The sequence below is a fragment of the Dermochelys coriacea genome, chromosome 19, assembly GCF_009764565.3.
Source record: "Dermochelys coriacea isolate rDerCor1 chromosome 19, rDerCor1.pri.v4, whole genome shotgun sequence".
NCBI lineage: Eukaryota > Metazoa > Chordata > Testudines > Dermochelyidae > Dermochelys > Dermochelys coriacea.
In genome coordinates, this window is record NC_050086.2 from 12,406,528 (window position 1) to 12,427,137 (window position 20,610).

Below are 20,610 nucleotides of genomic sequence, written 5' to 3' on the forward strand. Positions count from 1 at the left end.
GCAGGAGAAGTTGGTGGTGTGGGTAGGATGGGGTGGGGGCAGGGGCAGGAGAAGTTGGTGGTGTGGGTAGGATGGGGTGGGGGCAGGGGCAGGAGAAGTTGGTGTGTGGGTGGGATGGGGTGGGGGCAGGGGCAGGAGGTGCTGGGGTGAGGGGTAGGTTGGGAGGTGGGGCAGGAGAAGTTGGTGGTGTGGGTAGGATGGGGTGGGGGCAGGGGCAGGAGGTGCTGGGGTGAGGGGTAGGTTGGGAGGTGGGGCAGGAGAAGTTGGTGGTGTGGGTAGGATGGGGTGGGGGCAGGGGCAGGAGGTGCTGGGGTGAGGGGTAGGTTGGGAGGTGGGGCAGGAGGAGTTGGTGGTGTGGGTAGGATGGGGTGGGGGCAGGAGGTGCTGGGGTGAGGGGTAGGTTGGGAGGTGGGGCAGGAGAAGTTGGTGGTGTGGGTGGGATGGGGTGGGGGCAGGGGCAGGAGGTGCTGGGGTGAGGGGTAGGTTGGGAGGTGGGGAAGGAGGAGTTGGTGGTGTGGGTAGGATGGGGTGGGGGCAGGAGGTGCTGGGGTGAGGGGTAGGTTGGGAGGTGGGGCAGGAGAAGTTGGTGGTGTGGGTGGGATGGGGTGGGGCAGGGCAGGAGGTGCTGGGGTGAGGGGTAGGTTGGGAGGTGGGGCAGGAGGAGTTGGTGGTGTGGGTAGGATGGGGTGGGGGCAGGAGGTGCTGGGGTGAGGGGTAGGTTGGGAGGTGGGGCAGGAGAAGTTGGTGGTGTGGGTGGGATGGGGTGGGGGCAGGGACAGGAGGAGCTGGGGTAGATTGGGGTGGGGCAGACAGCTGGTGGTGGGGGCAGGGTTAGGAGGAGTTGAGGTGAGGGGTAACTTGGGGGGGTGGAGCAGGAGGAGTTGGTGGTGTGGGTACAATGGGGGTGTAGGAGCTGGGGTAAAATGGGCAGGTGCAGGAGGTAGGATGGGGTAGGGCATGAGTAGGATGTAGTGGAGCCAGAAGGAGCTGGGGTAGGGGGAGCTGGGAGATGGGGCAGAGGATAGGGTGGGGGCAGGAGGAGCTGGGGCTGGGAGAGTAGATGGGGGTGGGACAGAAGGCCCCGGGGCAGAGTGTGGGATAGTGGGGCCAGAGTAGCAGTGGCTGTTTAGTAGGGATTAACACTGGAAGTCAGGCTAGGCCAGCCAGGAATATGGGGCAGATAGAGCAGAGAGGTGAGAAGATGTCAAGAGCTACAGTAAAAATATGGGCAAAGGGAGCAGAAGCACTAGGACTTCGCTGGCGAAGGAGCAGAATTAGCTGAGGCAAGGAAGCGGGGTAAGGAATAGCAGGGAGTGTGACATGAGGGGTTGAGATGCACAGGCTTCTCAAAGGTTAAGGTTTATTTTTTAAAGTTATTAAATAATAAGCTGGCAGGTGGCCTGCCTGGCCTGGGAAAGGAATATGCAAGCTGTAGCTTCTAGGAGCTACTTTGAATCCGGCCGAGAATAGTATTTACATTGTTGTCAACTCCTCTCACTGTATCTTGTGTTTTTATTAAAGCCCCAGCTCCTGGATTCACAAGATTACTGAGAGTCTCCACTTTCATTTAAAAAAGAAAAAGTTTCTAACCCTCATGATGATTGTGCAGAAAAGCTTGAACACACGGCCAAGTGCAGCCTAAAGACTCCGAAACCTGTAGGCAAATAAAATGAATGTCAAATTTAGTATTTTTAAAAAATTCTCATGAGTTTTGAGCACTTTCAAGCATTCAACACTCATGAGGCAGGCCCTCCAAAATTATGAGATCAGCGTAAAAATAATTACAGGTTTCAGAGTAGCAGCTGTGTTAGTCTGTATTCGCAAAAAGAAAAGGAGTACTTTTGGCACCTTAGAGACTCATGAAAGCTTATGCTCAAATAAATTTGTTAGTCTCTAAGGTGCCTCAAGTACTCCTTTTCTTAAAAATAATGAGATTCAAAACAAAGAATTGTATTATTATTAATTTATTTATTTCTATTGTGGTAATGCATAGGAGCCCCAGTCACGGACCAGTATTCCACTGTGCTAGGTGCTGCATAAACATAACACAAAGACAGTGCACACCCCAAAGGGCTTGCAAGCTAATGATACTTTCACAGGAGATTTTTTTTCTCATCTGTTTTTTGTGCCTTTAGAGTTTGCTCAGGTCATATTTACAAGCTTTTCTTGCAAAGGCTGACAGTATTCCAATACTGTGGAAGTGACTGAAATTGGCCAAGTTTGAAGGTTTTTTAGAGGCCTGTTTGGCATTGTTCCGTCTAATTTTTTACATCCATGTGGGGAATGAATGTTATGTGCACCAATATGGAGGTGATGTGTGGTAGGGCCGAGGGGTTTGAAGTATGGGAGGGGGCTCAGGGCTGGGTCAGACGGTTGGGGTGCAGGGGGTGAGGGCTCCGCCTGGGGGTTCAGTCTTTTGGGTGGGGCCAGGGATGAGGGGTTTGGGGTGCAGGCTGTCCTGGGACTGCGATGGGGGGACAGGACTCCTCCCAGCCCTCTCTTGCCGCAGCATCCTGGGGCTGGGGCCAGGGGAGAGGCGCCTATCCCTGCCTGCACAGCTGCACAGCTTAGAGAGAACTTAGCTGTGTGTTTGGAGTGAGTTTCTGGGTCTCAGACTGGTTCCTACTGGGGCCAGCATCTGCCTTACAAAATCACCGTCATCCTAGGCACACATTAACCCACCCTTGGTAGGCATGCTCAGCAGAAAGGCTGAATGGGCAACAAAGGCTGAATTCTCTAGGGGTGGGTCTTACTAAGTCAAAGGTGAGGCACATTGATGGGATTGTGTGTGTGCGCGCGCGTGCACGCGCATGCGCGCACTCCAGTTTCTTCTGCCTATGCTAAATGTGTTCCATGGCTGCCAAAGGAATTCAGTCTCCAAGGCCCTCAGTTCATCACCTCTTACCAGTGCTGGATTGGTGACAGCATGGTCTCTGACTCTTCTCCAGTTGGTACCCTCACAGGTCAGGTTCTTGCCAGCAAATGTCTTCACTTCACCACATTGACTTCCTGGGGGAAATGAGGCAGCCAGCCATTATGGTCCCAGGGACAGGCAATAGCAGCATAGAGATAGCTTTAGTGACAAAATTCCCAGAGGATTTTGGGTGGTTATATTCTTCTTCTTGTTTTGTTTTGTTTTGTGGTAGCACCCAACAGCCCTAGTCATAGACCAGGATCTCCTTGTGCTAGTTGCTGTACAAATACAGAACAAAAGGACGGTCCTTCCCCTGAAGATCTTGCAGTGTAAGTAGTCCTGTCTCCCTCTAGTAGCTGTCTAAATACATGCAACATGCTCACAGTTAAAGGAATTCTTTTTTAATGGAGGCCTGTATTTTTGGGGCTGAAGGTTCAGTATTTGGTCTCTTTTGTCTACATGTCGCCAAGGTGTGTGAGTTTTTTTTAATGGTTTTTGTTCTGCCTGTGTAGTTGTGTGTGTCTGTACATAAAAAACATACGTGTATTTAAAAAATTTCAGTGTGCCATTGTGTACCTCTGGGCGTCGTGAACTGCAGTGCTGATGAAGGAGCCAGACTGGCAGCCCTGGAGACTCAAGTCCCATCTTTATACACAAAACAGACACAGTATGAGCAACATGAATGTCAGCTTTGTCCACACTGTCCCCCAAGGCTCTGCTTTGGAGGGGCCCTCTCTAGGAATGAGGGGGGAAATTCACTCCTTAGGCTCATCACTGAGATTCCTAACAAGGGTGCCAGCAATGTGGGTTGTTTTGTGATGTGGGACCCAATTCAGCCCAGATGAAACCAGATGCATTGGAGTCAATGGGAGATAAGCCTGCTTCCACCAGAACCATATGAGGCTTCTCATCTCTTTGTATGTTTTGTAAACTCCTTATCTATAATGGACAGACAGGTGCACAGCATTAGCTGTAATAGATCAAACCTCTGACCCTCTTTCTGTGTAATACAAGCCACAGACTGATGATAGCAGGAGAAAGGAAGAGGTGCCAGTTCTGTTTCCAGAGGGTAAGTGTTGCCAGACCTCCCATTCCGAATAAAGCAGAACTACATGGACATCAGTAATCCCAGCTGAGGGTTTGTTGCCAGCTCTGCGTCTGCCAGAACAGGAGGGGGCAGCACAAGCTTGTGTAACAAACAAATGAGGTTTGGTGTCTTCACAACCTAATGTAAACAAACCTCGGGAAACGTTTTTGTGAGTGAATTTTTTAAAAGGTGTTGAAAAGCGATGTGTTTAAACATTTACTTAACCATTTCTCTGGAGCATCGGCAATCTAGACAACAGCATGGAGGTGGTGCATGAAACCTACTAAGAACAGAAAGTAACTGTCCAGTCTGGTTTCCCTTGCAAGTTAAAACTTTATTAATTTCCAGCCCCACTTGATTTAGCAGGATTTTGCAGTGGGCTAAAGAAATTCCATAAGCTCCAAGTTAGGCAAGGCCTGGCCCTATAACATCAGACTGCAGTATTGCCATCCCCAAGTGTTCAAAAATAATGAGTCAGCCCTCTAAAAATTATTATATTGTCTTAAAAAAGAAATTTAAAAATATATTCTGCGTTCTCATTTGCCTTCTGGTTTTTGTTTTTATGGTGCATGCAGATCACGTTTTCCGGCTTTTCTCTTCAACCATGAGGGCCAGAAACTTTTGTTGTTGTTTTTAAATGAAAGCTGAGAGTCTTGTATATTCACAAGACTCCAGGAATTGGGGCTTTAATAAAAGCTGCATGTAGTGCAAGATGATAAAATCATGATTGTTTGCAAGACTGGTACTGTTGAGAATATGGCCTCCTATTTAGTATTTTTTTTAATTTAATGGAGTAAATTCAGTGCTTAAGAATGGTGCTGTCTTGATAGCCATGGGGCCTGATGTCCTCTAAGAGCATAAGAACAGCCATACTGGGTTAGGTCAAAGGTCCATCCACTAGCCCAGTGTCCTAGTTTCTGACAGTGGCCAATGCCACGTGCTTCAGAGGGAATGACCAGAACAGGCAATCACTGAGTGGTCCGTCCCCTGTTGTCCACTCCCAGCTCCTGGCAACAGAACAGATACAGCATGAAGAGCAAAAGGTAAGCTTCCCCCGCCCCACCCCCAGTTCTCCTTGCTGTATCTCAGCTGGAGAAACCACCATCCCTGGAAGTAAAAAGGAAGTTAATCTTAATTATAATATTTAGTTATAATCTAGTGCTTTTCATCCATAAATCTCCAAGGTCTTTACAGTGCTCATTTTACAGATGGAGAACCCTAGCACAGAGAGGTAAAGTAATTTGCCCAGCATAAAAAAAAATCAATCAGTGAGTCGGGAAGAACTGGGAACAGATGTTCTGATTCCAGGTGTTATCTGCTGAACCACACTACCTCTTCAAGGTCTGCTTAAATTGGTGTCTCTGCTGAGATTGCAAGTCAAGGAGTTGTGGGGGCAATGCCTGCGGACAGGGCAGCATGCGGAGACCCGCTGCCCCTTCCTCCCCAGCCGAACATGCTGGCCGTTTCCGGGAGCGCCATGGGGCCAGGGCAGGCAGGGAGTTTGCCTTAGCTCTGCTGCATCACTGCTTGAGGTAAGCGGCACCCAGCTGGAGCTCACGCCCCAGCCCTGAGCCCTCTCCCGCACCCCAACCCCATCATGCACCCTGGCCCCAACCCCCTCCCAGAGTCTGCACCCCTACCAACTGCCAGAGCTCTAAGCCCCCTCCCGGAGCCAGCACCCTGCACTCCCTTCTGCCCCCCAATCTCCTGCCCAGCCCTGAGCCAGCACAGAGAGCCAGCACCCAAACTCCCTCCCAGAGCCTGCACCCCGAACCCCCTCCTGCACTCCACCCCCCTACCCCAGGCTCAGCCTGGAGCCTGCACCCCAACCCACTGCCCAAGCCCTGAGCCCCCTCCTGGAACAAGCACCCCAAACCCCCTCCTACACTCAAACTCCCTCCCAGAGTCTGCACACTGAACCCCCTCCTGCACCCCAACTCCCTGCCCCAGGCTCAGCCTGGAGCCTCTCCCATAGTCCAAACCCGTCGGCCCCAGCCCAGAGCCCGCAGCACTCCAACCCCCTGTCCCAGCCTGGAGAAAGTGAGGGTAGGGGACAGCAAGCAACAGTGGGGAGGGGGATGGAGTGAGTGGGGGGGGGTCTCAGAGAAGGGGTGGGGTGGGGCGGGGCAAGGGTATTTGGGTTTGTGTGATTACTGTTGTTTTTACACTTTCTTTGTGGTAGATCCTGGGTTGCACTTGTATTCAAAAAGTGATCTTGTACTTAAAAAGGTTGGAGACCATTGGTTTTGATGATAGTTTTTGTAATCTGGACACTTTTCCACTGGGAACTGGACTGAAACCCATCAAAGTCTGTTTACACAGCCCACCAAATTACTGCTCACTGATTGTTACTACATTATGACATTCTGCAAACACTTTAAAGATGTCAGTGATTTATTCTTGGTTGTAATTAGATAAAGTGGTTCCAGTATCTTTAAGATTCTTTTGCATTTTTCCTGCCCAATTGGATAAAACAGAGCGTGCCTTTTCCTGAGATAAGCCACAAAGGATAGACTGGAAGCAGTGAAAGCTCAAGCAGAAGCCCAGATCCCATGATCACATTGACCAGACAGGAGGTAAGAGTTTTACTGGCCATTCTTCTTCTGATGTGACCGTGGTGCATAGAACAAAACTTGGCAATGGAAACAGTTGTGCCAGAAGAACATTATTACCTTGAGAACTGATTTGTTTCCCCTTTGCTAAAGATGTGTGGCTTGACAAGGAAGCAGCAGCTCATAATTGAAACAAGTGGGGAATCCTCTTCTATTAGACTAATGTGTGTTGGGGTTTGGAGTGGGAGCTAGTTAACAACTGGAACATCTGCATAACTAGTCAGTGTTGGTGGGAAACGGGGGACCTCTTGCTAGTCTTTAAGGGCCTGATCCTGCAAACTACTGACATCTTTCAGCAGGCTTTGAGGGAACCCATCTAAAGCATCTCACAGGATTCATGAGTCCCTAGTAGACATCCAATCATTTCCAGGTCTCCTTGTTAAACAGATTCACATTCAAGATGCTTGGAAAGATCTAGGTCATGATCCTGTGAGCTGCTGAGCTCCTCGACTCCTGTTGACTTCAGTAGGAGTGGAGGGGTTCTCAGCCCCTCCCATGAGGAGGTCCTGAGTGATCTCTGCTTTTAAAATTGATGGTTTGTTTGTGAGAATCTGGCCTGGGGATGGTTAATTTTAATTTCCTAGTTTTAGCTCTGCATTTGAAACTGACCCAAACGGATCCGATGAAGTGAGCTGTAGCTCACGAAAGCTTATGCTCAAATAAATTTTAGTCTCTAAGGTGCCACAAGTACTCCTTTTCTTTTTGCAAATACAGACTAAGACGGCTGCTACTCCGAAACCTGACCCAAATAGTTTTCTTGTCTATGATACTGGCAGTTCTTGAGTAAGAGCCTTTCCTATTATTGATCTCTCAGAGGGACCTTCCCTTAAGCCAGTGGAGTTAGATTAGGCCAGGGATGCTTTAAAATTTTTTTTTGCAGATGCATGGAGCAAAAGCTGGAGGCTTCTGATATACTGAAAGTAATTTATAAATTCAGTGAGGAAACTATGTGATGAAAATCTGTTCTCTATTATAACATAAAATGATGTCTTAAAATTTGATCAAAAACACTCTTTTTATGGTGAAGATAATGTAGCTTGATGGGACTAATACATCTGAAAATTCTTTCCCCATGTGATGTTTTCAAATTAATATAGAAGTTTGGCTTTTTGTTCTGGTAACAACTTTGATTCCTATCTCAGCTTCAGAGCAGGTGAAAAATTTTCCTGCCTGGCTTTCAGCCCCCAGATCCTAATGACATATTTAAAAGAAGTGGTGGCAAAACTGCATGACAGATAGACGTATCCGCTGGTTTTATTGTCTACACCCCATTTATTGGGATTCAACATTTCGCAATGTTGGAGACATGATAATTTCTCAGACACAAATCTGTCCCTTTGGTAAACAGTATGTATTGCTGCAGACTGCATCAATATATGTGTGTGTGTGTGTGTCTGTACACGCAGATAGTAGGAGTTTGCGTTGCAATCCAATATGTTCACGTTTCACCAAACCTGTGGGTTTGTAAGATTCCTTAAAAGATCAAGGTTGGAATGGGCTACAGAGACTGTACTCGTCCCTTACCCCTCAAGGGGTCCTTCCAGATAAGGGTTGAGGCCCATTGGCCGGGTACATAGGGGGTTGTTGTGCACCTTCACTGCGCTTTGCTGTACCTGATCTGTAGAAAAAAGGATTTCAGTTCCCAAGGCTGTCAAGTTATCACCATCCACCAGCACTCACCATTCCTGTTTTTGCATTCTTTGTCCCATGTCATTACTTGACTCCTGTTCTTTTGTAGCTTTTGCCTTCCTTATTTTTTTGTTTGGAGTGGGGTGTATTTCTGTTCCTTTTGGATGGAACTCCTTTGGGATCTCAACCCATCCCTACAGGGATCCAATAGGCCATCTCCTTTCACCAGCCCTAAATTCACAAAATTCAAACTTGTATTTACTACCAAGAAAATAAAAAGTTTGACATCTTGTTTCCACTCACCCAGTTGAAATATTATCCTCTCTCAAATATCTTATCAAAATAAAATGAGAGAGAATTTTCAGGAGTTAATAATAATTCCCCAGCTGGCGTTATGTCTCATATGTTTACATCCTACATGAATGTCCCATGAACAGACTCAAACCCAGTTGCTAGATTTCATTTGAAGCAGATGTTGGGGCTCTAACCAAGGTGTTTGTATCTTACTCGCTGTATGTTGTGGGACTCATGGAAACAATCCACTGGGCGACCAGGCAAGTGGATATCTTCTTTAGGTTTAAAACCAATAAATAGGCTCCAGATGGCACCATTAAAACTACCTTGATGTGTAACTTGAAAGGGGATTAAATTAATTTTTTTTTGGTCTTCCAAATGCTTCAGATTTGGCTGGAAACAGAAGCCATGGTTTGATATCGATCGTGACTGAACTGGATGATTCAGTTTGAAAGGAAACACAATCTAATTCACCTTTTCCAGCATGTTGTGTTACGTGGATGTAGCACTGGGGAGAGGGGGTGGCTTGACAGCGCTGCCTCTTTTTAATCTCTAGAATGGGAGCAGCACAGCCCGCAGTGGAACAGGCTTCCCCATCACTGCCACGTTAGAGATTTTGATTCTCTGCTGCATTGTGCTCTATGAATGCAGCTGCATCTGGCAGAATCAGGGGCCTGATTCTCCAAGATGTGCTTTGTGTGGTTATTTATACCTGTGCAAAGCCATTGTAAAATACCGTCGAACCAGACTTCTCCATTCTCTTACCCTAATAGTAATATTTTTCACCACTTTGCACAAGGGTAAATGACAGCACAGGGTGCAAGACAATGGATATACAGGTTCTGTGGGCTTGATCCTACAATCTTTCCTTTGAATGCTACATGATCAGACAGGTAATCTAATTAATGAGACTGCTTGCGTAGTGCTACTTAGCATTAGTAAGAGTTGTAGAAGCAACCCCAGGAGCATATCTGACCACATTACAGTGTTCAGTCTTAGCTAGGGACACAGGAACCTATTTTGCTGAGCGAATGAATATTAGCCAGGATGCTAGGGTGTTTGATAGATGTCCTGGGCACTTTAAATTCCACCTGCAGCAGCCCCTAGAGATGGCCAGAAAGGACCTTGCTATAACAGCTCAATCTTATGATGTCATCTGTAAGGACCTTGCTATAACAGCTCAATCTTAGGATGGCATCTGTAAGGGCTGGTCTGTACTATGAAATGTTACCATGTTTGAACATGGCTGTGAATAGCTGAGTTAGCTGACTTTGTGGTTAGTGTACATGGAACAAACCATGTTCAGCAGCTAACTTAATTCTTCACATAGAATCATAGAATATCAGGGTTGGAAGGGACCTCAGGAGGTCATCTAGTCCAACCCCCTTGCTCAAAGCAGGATCAATCCCCAATTTTTGCCCCAGATCCCTAAATGGCCCCCTCAAGGATTGAACTCACAACCCTGGGTTTAGCAGGCCAATGCTCAAACCACTGAGCTATCCCTCCCACAGCAATAAAATAATTTAATGTAGTCCTACACTGTCAGTGCAGTATTGTTCCAGGTACATTACTGCAATGTCTGCATTGGGCTGGAGTCATGCTCAGAGTAATGCTTAGGGTATGTCTACACTACGAAATTAGGTTGAATTTATAGAAGTCGGTTTTGTAGAAAGCGTTTTTATACAGTCGAGTTTGTGTGTCCCCACACAAATGCTCTAAGTGCATGTAGTCGGCAGACTGTGTCCACAGTACCGAGGCAACTGTCGACTTCCGGAGCTTTGCACTGTGGGTAGCTATCCCACAGTTCCCGCAGTCTCCACCGCCCATTTGAATTCTGGGTAGAAATCCCAGTGCCTGATAGTGCTAAAACATTGTCGCGGGTGGTTCTGGGTACATATTGTCAGGCCCTCCCTCCCTCCCTCCGTAAAAGCAAGGGCAGACAATCGTTTCGTGCCTTTTTTCTTGAGTTACCTGTGCAGAAGCCATACCATGGCAATCATGGAACCCGCTCAGCTAATTGTCACCGTACGTCTCCTGGGTGCTGGCGGATGTGGTACTGCATTGGTACACAGCAGCAGTTTATTGCCTTTTGGCAGCAGACAGTGCAGTATGACTGGTAGTCATCGTCGACGTAGTCCTGGTTGCTCTTTTAACCGGGCGTCTGGGCAAACATGGGAGTGACTCAGCCAGGTCATTTCCCTAGTTTCGTCTCATGGCGATTGAGTCCTACCGGCAGTGCACTGTGTTTTAATCTGCAGCCAGCAGAAGATGATGGCCAGCAGTCATACTGCACCGTCTTCTGCCGAGCACCCAGGAGGTGACAATGGTAGAGCTCATCAGCAGAGGTGACCACGATAGAGTCCCAGAATCGCAAAAGAGCTCCAGCATGGACCGAACGGGAGGTACGGGATCTGATCGCTGTATGGGGAGAGGAATCCGTGCTATCAGAACTACGTTCCAGTTTTCGAAATGCCAAAACATTTGTCAAAATCTAACACACCGTAGCCTGGCCAGTCATGAAATTGGTTTTCAAAGCTTCTCTGATGCGCACTGCATCCTCCTGTGCTCTTCTAACTGGCCTGGAGTCTGGCTGTGCATAACCAGCAGCCAGGCGATTTGCCTCAACCTCCCACCCTGCCATAAACATCTGCCCCTTACTCTCACAGATATTGTGGAGCACACAGCAAGCAGTAATAACAGTGGGAATATTGGTTTTGCTGACGTCTAACCGAGTCAGTAAACTGCGCCAGCACGCTTTTAAACATCCAAATGCACATTCTACCACCATTCTGCACTTGCTCAGCCTGTAGTTGCACTGCTCCTGACTACTGTCCAGGCTGCCTGTGTATGGCTTCATGAGCCATGGCATTAAGTGGTAGGCTGGGTCCCCAAGGATAACTATAGGCATTTCAACATTCCCAATGGTTATTTTCTGGTCTGGGAAGAAAGTCCCTTCCTGCAGCTTTTGAAACAGACCAGAGTTCCTGAAGAAGCGAGCGTCATGTACCTTTCCCGGCCATCCCACGTTGATGTTGGTGAAACCTTGTGATCCACCAGTGCTTGCAGCACTATTGAAAAGTACCCCTTGCGGTTTATGTACTCTCTGGCTTGGTGTTCCGGTGCCAAGATAGGGATATGGGTTCCGTCTATGGCCCCACCACAGTTAGGGAATCCCATTGCAGCAAAGCCATCCACTATGACCTGCACATTTCCCAGGGTCACTACCCTTGATATCAGCAGATCTTTGATTGTGTTGGCTACTTGCATCACAGCAGCCCCCACAGTAGATTTGCCCACTCCAAATTGATTCCTGACTGACCGGTAGCTGTCTGGCGTTGCAAGCTTCCACAGGGCTATTGCCACTCGCTTGTGAACTGTGAGGGCTGCTCGCATCTTGGTATTCTTGCGCCTCAGGGCAGGGGAAAGCAAGTCACAAAGTTCCATGAAAGTGCCCTTACGCATGCAAAAGTTTCGCAGCCACTGGGAATCGTCCCAGACCCGCAACACTATGCGGTCCCACCAGTCTGTGTTTGTTTTCCGGGCCCAGAATCGGCGTTCCACTGCATGAGCCTGCCCCATTAGCACCATGATGCCCACATTGCCAGGGCACGTGCTTTGAGAGAAGTCTGTGTCCATGTCCTCATCACTTTTGTCACCACGCTGACGTTGCCTACTCACCCGATTTTGCTTTGCCAGGTTCTGCTGCTGCATATACTGCTGGATAATGCATGTGGTGTTTAATGTGCTCCTAATTGCCAAAGTGATCTGAGCGGGGTCCATGCTTGCCCTGGTATGGCGTCTGCTCAGAAAAAAGGCGCGGAACGATTGTCTGCCCTTGCTTTCACGGAAGAAGGGAGGAAAGGGGTGCCTGACTATATGTACCCAGAACCACCCGCACCAATGTTTTAGCCCCATCAGGCACTGGGATTTCTACCCAGTATTCAAATGGGCGGTGGAGACTGCGGGAACTGTGGGATAGCTACCCACAGTGCAATGCTCCGGAAGTCAACGGTTGCCTCGGTACTGTGGACACAGTCTGCCGAGTACGTGCACTTAGAGCATTTGTGTGGGGACACACAAAATTGACTGTATAAAAATGCTTTTTACAAAACCGACTTCTATAAATTCAACCTAATTTTGTAGTGTAGATATACCCTGTGACACATACCTGAGCAATTCTCAATCTGTTCAGCAAAAGGCAGTGACTTGTATATACACTAGCCAGTATATTACAGCAGGAAGACATGTTGGATATTAAACTGACACTGCATTTGATTTTAGCCAAAGGCCAAGACTTCAAGGGAGGTAAAACTATAATAAATTACAAACGCAGAAAGTGAATTTGCATCCAGAACATTTGAATAGATACAAAAAAATATAGAGGAGGAAAATTTGTGCAACCCTGTTGGCTCTCACCAGCTCTTGTAAAGATTTTCTTTTTACAATGAGGCTTCATAGCCAAATCAGTGAAGTAAGCTGTGCCCCAGCTAATACAAAAATTAACACTTAATTCTGTTGGGGCTGGGGGAAGGTCAGATTAGAGACCCAAACATGCACGGCAGGAACAAGAAAGTTTATGAGAGTAGAGATGTTTTGGGCATTCTCCGTGCTAGCTGTAATTATTGTATGGAACTTAGACACTGTGGTGATAGGAGGCTACTGCTGGATGGATAGAGGAAGTGGGCAGGGGAGAAGAGGCAAAGCCAATGAGGTTAGCTTGAGAATATTCATGGGAGGTTTAAAGGACAATGGCCAAATTCAGCCAAGGGGCTGGAACAATTTTTATAGTGGGGGTGCTGAGAGCCATTGAACCAAACTGTAAACTGTGTATATAATGGCAGGTTTCAGAGTAGCAGCCGTGTTAGTCCGTATCCGCAAAAAGAAAAGGAGTACTTGTGGCACCTTAGAGACTAACAAATTTTTATATACATATAATACATTTGTTAGTCTCTAAGGTGCCACAAGTACTCCTTTTCTTTTTGTGTATATAATGGAAATCCCTTCAAGCCAGGGGGTGCAGCACCACTCCCAGCATTCCTAGTTCCAGCACCTATGAATTCAGCCCTGATGTAAGTGGCTGAAACTCCATTTGCTTGGATGGAGTTGCATCTGTTTACATCAGGGAGGATTGTGGTGCAAGGAGGGCAATATTGAACTGATTTGTGAAGTGAGCGGGGAGCCAATGAGATTAGTTCTTGGTTGCAGGCCTGACAGCACTGCCGTTCATCCAGAGCTGTTCTGTTAGTAATAAATGAACTCTGAAAGTTTCTGGGGTTTAGTTTAGAGAAAATCAGTCAAATATTTGGATTGCTTCTCCAATTCCAAATGTCTTTGATTAAGGAGTTAGGTTTGGAGTTTTGTGAGCACAGGTAAGGAAAACCAGGCCTGAATTAAAACCTCAGATCCAAACACCCTTCATCTTTATGGTGTCTTTTCTCCAGATGTGAACCCTGTAGGTCAGACCCATCTCCATTCATAAGATTTCCAGTAGATCCTGGTTTTGGCTGGGCCAAAACCCCAGTGACAGAATTTCTGTTGAGCCAACTTCAATTCTGGCTAATGCCAGCAAAAGCAGAGGGAGGAGAAAGTGAATCACCTTTGAACCTCAGAACCATAAGGTGTGGGGTTGTGTTGGGTTTGAATTTCTAAGCAAAGGTTCAGGTTGGTTTTTATTTAACCCCAGCCAGCCTGTTCCATCTTTATTCTTCATTCCATGGCATGCTGATAATTTTAAACTCTGAAGCAGTTTTCTGGGTTTTTTTGGCTTTGCCAAGAAAGAGCTGTTGACTACATCAAAAGCGAACAGGAAAAAGTGAGTAATTTCCTCCTTTTGTGTGGTTGAAAAGCTAAAGGTACCACCTCCTAATTCTCAGCATCCACTGCTGCAGCTGGCACACAACAAGTGGCTTTGATCTCACCACTTGTCTTTGAACTACTCCCTATCCCAAAATCCCTTCCCGTCTCCACTGAGTGGTGTCACTTTCAGAGCTTATGCCTATTTAGGTCCTGACCTCTGGGACCTAAAAGAACCACAGGTAAACTGCTCATAAGGGTATCTAGTTTCAAAGCTATGGCTCCCCACCCAGTAGCTCTCCCACTTTCCTATTGCATTTCTGTGGTGGAATGTTAACTGCAGGCAATACGGGATGTATGGATCAGGGGGAATATGGGGTTTACATTGATTCAACAGGTCAGTGTTAAGAGTGGAATCCAACTCTTTTGCAAAGAATTACAGGCCTTGGTCAGGCATTTCCTGTCCCTCAAGGCCACAGATGAATCCAGGGGCTTGGCCAGCACTAGGATTTGTCAGTTACCAACAGGTACAGCTCTACCAGTGGTAGCTCTAGTGTAGACACAGGTCAGATGGGCTCAGGCATTTTTACCACAATATCGTCTAACTCTGCAGCACATGGGAAACATGATCTGAGATATTTACCAGAACTTCCAGACCAAGGCTTGACATTCTTGATCTTTCTAAGGTACAAATCAAGCAGAGAACTTTTCCTTGCGGGAGGGGAAAGGAGACACCTCTGAGGCCTTCTTTGTCCATCGCAATGATGCAAAAAAAGGCACAATCCCCAGTTAAAAGAAAATCTTTTGCAAGCCACCTTTATCCTTAATGTCCCAGCCAAGTTCTGAGTTTGGTAATGACATTCTGCTTCCATGAACTCGCCCTCTCTTCGAGATTCAGTTGTGTACAGGATTCTTTTTCTCTTCCTGTGTGTGTGGGTGTTGTACTCTGCTAATGGGGACCTGCAGTAGCTTTTCTAGCGACCTTTATGATCTAGCAATGGGACTTGAAAGAATTTATTTTTTAATTTTTTCCCTTTCTTGTTTTTCCTTAGAAATATCAGGAACATCAGGTCTGCTCTTCCCTATTTTTTCTGGAGAACCTTTGGGAGCTCAGGGATGTTTTATTGTGAGTCACTAGTTGGCAAGGTAGGAGTGTGTGTTCATGTTCTTTAACAAAGGCTTCCTTTCTCCAGATTGCTAATTAGTCATTGAGGTCAAGTAGGGGTTAAGAAACAAAATGTTTTTAACAGTTTGATTCGCCTTCCCTTTCCCTTTTTACAGATCAGTTGTTACTCTCTTGCCTCTTGTGACGTCACCATTTTGCTATTTTTTCAGCAATCATAGAATCTTCCAGCCTAGACAGGACCTATATTTCCAATGTGAAAAACAAGCAGAAATCCCTTTGCAGGTGACGTTTAAACAGCTACCATGTTTTGCGGCTGCATTTCAGTATTGGGTGAAGTGATTCGTACGTATATAATGGACAAACCATGGTTAACTTTAAAGCCTGCTCTATATACAGTATTTTGTATGGGTATCTATGTTGGTTAGGGATGTGATATTTTCTTTTAACTTAACTAGTTATACTGGTCCAGCCCAGCTAGTTTGGGCACAGTTATACCAGTGCAAAGGTGTCTTGCACTGCTTAGGTTATTTGCCTTCCCATAGAGGCATAAAGCACCCTTACACCAATATAATGGTATCCGTACTAGGGGAGATTGTACTGCTTTATACTGGCATAGATTTAGAGTGGTACACCTTTTGTTTGCAGAAAAGCCCTAAGTGAAGAGAGGAAGAATAGTCCAGTGATTAGGGCACTAGCTCAGGACTAGGGAGACCAACATTCAATTCCCTGCTCTGCCACAGACTTCCTGTGTGATCTGGGGCAAGTCACTGGGTATTTATCGTGCTGTATGAACAATGTGAATAGCAAGAGGAAGAAGCGACCATATGACTCTTTCCCTCTAGGGCCTGCAATTCAGCATGGCCACTTTTTGCAAGATCCTGCAGTAAAAGGCAACCTTTCCCAGGCTTCTGTGTTCCAAATGCAGTGGCCCTATCACAGCAGTCTGGTGGGCAGATGCAAAGAAAGGCAAGGAAGGGAATGGTCACCTTCCTTTCTTCATGCAGTTGGCAGTCTCTAGGAGGTGCAAAACTTCTCCTTGCCCCACTGGGTGCAGCTTCCTGGGGAAAGCAGTCGCTGCCAAAATTAAGTTGAGTAACACGCTGCTGCCCATCCCTACTGGAGTTACCATCAATGCCCTTAAGGCTCCATATCTGATCTGGCTCAGGTCTTCTAAGCAGCGGAAGTTCCAAGCCACCATCTGTCAATGTTAACGCTACTCTGCCTCCCTTTCCTTCAGCTGGTGCCTTGGTGAGTGAATAAAAGGAATGTTGTTTGCTTTGGACTCCATCTCTTCTCCAGGTGGAGGAAATGTGCACTGACAAGACAGGAAATTCTCCTGAATCACAAGGACCTGGAACTTGGCTACTAGCTTCCTCTGGGCCTTATCCAGATCTCAGCCCAGATATTTAACATTTATTAATAGTAATAGTTAAATTAATAGGGGGGTTTCTAACCATCAGGTTATCTCCTCATGCTGGACTGACCAGGTCACGTTGTTGTTTAAAGTGCCTGCGGCAGCCCTGAGGATGTTGATAGGTTGAGGCACAACCTTCCTTTCAAACAAACTGGAAGCCAGATGGGGATTTTGTCTGGTAGAAGATTCTCACAGCTGGGTTTGGACAGTCCCCTGTGAGATATGGAAAGAGTAACTCCCGGCTGGGACAGGCTCAGCACGGCTAAGCTCAGAATAGGGGTATTTCTCTTGTGGCCTGCCTGTGGGTCAGAAGGTTCTCAGAATGATCCTTCGACTAGTGGTGAGTGGGATGAATGCACATGTGCGTGTCCAGAGACACAGACACACAGAGCTAGTCTGGCACTGGATGGAAGGCTGGTCTATTTGCTTAGGTCCTCATGGTGGGTGCTACCCTCTTTTGAAAATTCTGGCCATGGTCAGTGGCCTCAGGTTGTCGATGGAGGAGCCAGTTAAAAGAAAGGCTGGAGGCATGTTGGGTTTCACTAGACTGCCGAAGTAATGTGGTTCTTTCATTGTATGTCGACCCAGCAAAGAAAAACCCACAGTTGGCCCATGCTAACCAGCTCGGGCTGTGGGACTGTTTCATTGCGGTGTAGACTTCCAGGCTTGGCCAGGAGCCTGGGTTCTAGAACGCTGCAGGATGGGAAGGTCCCAGACTCCGAGTTGACTGGGATGGGCCAGCCAAGGTTTTTTCTGTGCTGTGTAGGCATATCCTAATACGGCTTCCCTCATTGCCTTTTGGAAGGGAGGAAGGAGTCTTTAGGGAGGATTCCCCCAGCCAGAATCACTATCTTGCTGCACTGGAATTGGCAACCTGGTAGTAAAAGCCTTTCTAGCCCCATCCAATCTCCTGAGCCATCCCATTCTCCTCATTTTCAATGTCTCAGAAATTAGTGCATTAGTTTAATGCTTAAAACCAGGTATGTGTGTGTGTGAAAGAGAGAGATTGGGGTGGGGAGAAGGACAGATATTGACCACTGCAGGAGGGGCCCGGGCCATTGTCGGAGACAGGCTATCCAATAAGTTGGGGCATTAGTCTGACCCCATGTGGCAATTCCTGCACTGCAGATGGGTGTTGTGGAATTTGTATGGAGTACCTTGGTGACGTCTCAGAGCCAGCCCAGATATATATTCTGCCCATCTCTTCTTGGGGAACGAAGGCCCCGATCCCACAAAGGGCTGAGCTCCTCCTGCAAGATACTGAAGCACCGTCCACTTCCATTGCCCCAGCTGGAGTTGAGAGTGCACAGCACCTTGCAGTATTGAGCCCTCACCGACATCTAGGCATTAATCCAGGGTGCTTGGGAGAAGGTGTGTTTTGGCTAGCTGAGTGGTGGAGGGAGCGTTGGGAAAGAGCTAGAATTGGCTGCCCAGCTTATTGGAAGATTAGAACCATAAAATGAATTGTGTCCTGCCTAAGAAAAGAAGAGAGTGAGTATTGGGGCTTCCCCAGAAGATCTGACTATCTTCACCTGGGGAAGATTTAAATAGGGTGTAGGCATCAGGCTGGCCCTCTGTTGGAAAGACTTTCCATAGAAACAGGGGCCAGTATTCTACTTCGCTTAATAACAGTTTATTCTGAAGTGTGTTCTCTGTATACATTTGTTACTCTCTACGGTGCCACAAGTACTGCTTTTCTTTTTGCGAATACAGACTAACACGGCTGCTACTCTGAAATCTGTATACAGAGTAACTTTCTTTTGGCAACAGAGCATGTATGGAGCTTCTCCTGTTTCTTTTCCTCTACTATAGTCATTCACACTTAGCCCATTGTTCTGGGGATTTTCCCCTTCCCTTTCCCCAAGTGTTAGAACTAAGAATAAGCTTGTCTAGACATTTTCCTCACTTTAGGATGGGTGTTTGTAATTAGATGGAACAATAACCATACCTGGGAACAACCCTAACGTGACCACCCTGCTTATGTACTACTGTTACCTCCTTGTAGAAGAGTCAAAGACTTTACCCGTAACCTGAGCAACCTAAACTATAAAGAAAGATCCACCAATTCCCTTCATGAGGTGGCTGGAACATGGGCTTCCTTCCTTCCTTTAGGCTCCGTGATATGGAGTGGTGAATCACTGCTTTGCAGAGGAGGCTGGGACTGGCAGGTCAGAGGCTTCGTTTCTCATGATATGTACGAAGCTCTATTTTGTTGATTTCAGAGTGCATGGGAGAGCAGCTGTGGCTGCCCCCAGAGACTGCGCTTGACACATAACAAGGCTTCCTTTATACTGACATCTTAGCTGACCTTAATTCCACTATTAACTTGTCCTGTCAAGTTAGTAGCCCCAGGGCATGCCGTGACTTCCCTGTGCCTCACTGACTGGGAGCTTTGCCAGGGATTGAATCGCCAGCAGCACAGCCTGCAGCACTTGAATGTTCCATAGAGGTCAAGTCTTCTCTCTGGATATTGAGATCCTGATTAGCTGGATCCTGATCAGCTGGTGAGATCCACTAAGGTCCAGCCCAAGTGTGATAAGTCTTAGGGCTATAACAATGACATGGTGTATGCTCATGAGTTGGTGGCTAGCTTGCTAAGATTAGGGGAGTGTAATCAGTGGGACAACGTGACACCGGTGTGCAGTTGCACATCTGTATCACCACAGCCTCACTCATATAGTTGGTGGGTCCTCTACCACCAGCCAACTTTGGGGCTTTATCTGTCCTGCAGATGAGCATGCAGGGATGTGGGACAGGCCTGTACAAACAGGAATTGTTCTTGACAATTGCTACTGGTGCTTTCAGCACTTGACTCACTGTGTCTGTATATCCAGCATCAGAATTGGTCTAAAATCAATAAGTTAAAATAATTCAATAAAGACAAGTGCAAAGTACTACACTTGGGAAGGAAAAACTTACTGCACTGTCTGCTGCCAGCAAGATGTATAAAGATAGCTGAAGTGGCTCAAAACAAGAAATAGACCAGATTTGTTTTGTATTCATTTTCTCCTCCCTCCCTCTGTGAAATCAACGGCCTGCTAAACCCAGTTTTGAGCTCTATCCTTGAGGTTTTGAGTTCTATCCTTGAGGTGGCCATTCAGTTTCTCGCAAAGCCACCCCCTTTGTTGATTTTAATTGCCTGTAAGCCAACCCTGTAAGCCATGTCATCAGTCGCCCCTCCCTCTGTCAGGGCAACAACAGACAATTGTTCCGCGCCTTTTTTCTGAGCAGATGTCATACCACGACAAACATGGAGCCCGCTCAGATCACTTTTGCAATTAGGAGCACATTAAACACCACACGCAGTATATGCAGCACCAGAGCCTAGCAAAGCAAAACGGGGTGAGTAGGCGACGTCAGCGCGGTTACGAGAGTGGACACATGGACACAGACTTCTCTCAAAGCACGTGCCCTGGCAATGTGGGCATCATGGTGCTAATGGGGCAGGCTCATGCAGTGGAACGCCGATTCTGGGCCTGGGAAACAAGCACCGACTGGTGGGACCGCATAGTGTTGCAGGTTTGGGACGATTCCCAGTGGCTGCGAAACTTTCACATGCGTAAGGGCGCTTTCATGGAACTTTGTGACTTTCTTTCCCCTGCCCTGAGGCGCAAGAATACCAAGATGAGAGCAGCCCTCACAGCACCAAGCCAGCGAGTACATAAACCGCAAGGGGTACTTTTCAATAGTGCTGCAAGCACTGGTGGATCACAAAGTTTCACCAACATCAACGTGGGGTGG

At 47.2% G+C, this 20,610-nt stretch overlaps 1 long non-coding RNA gene across 1 annotated transcript; it reads left to right on the plus strand.

The window, feature by feature from the left end:
• Nucleotides 1–2,464: 2,464 nt before the first annotated feature.
• On the plus strand, nt 2,465–19,844 carry LOC122458288. Its single transcript, XR_006278267.1, has 3 exons — nt 2,465–5,533; nt 6,479–6,577; nt 15,382–19,844. It is a non-coding gene; the product is annotated as an uncharacterized LOC122458288 (long non-coding RNA).
• The last annotated feature ends 766 nt before the right edge of the window (nt 19,845–20,610 follow it).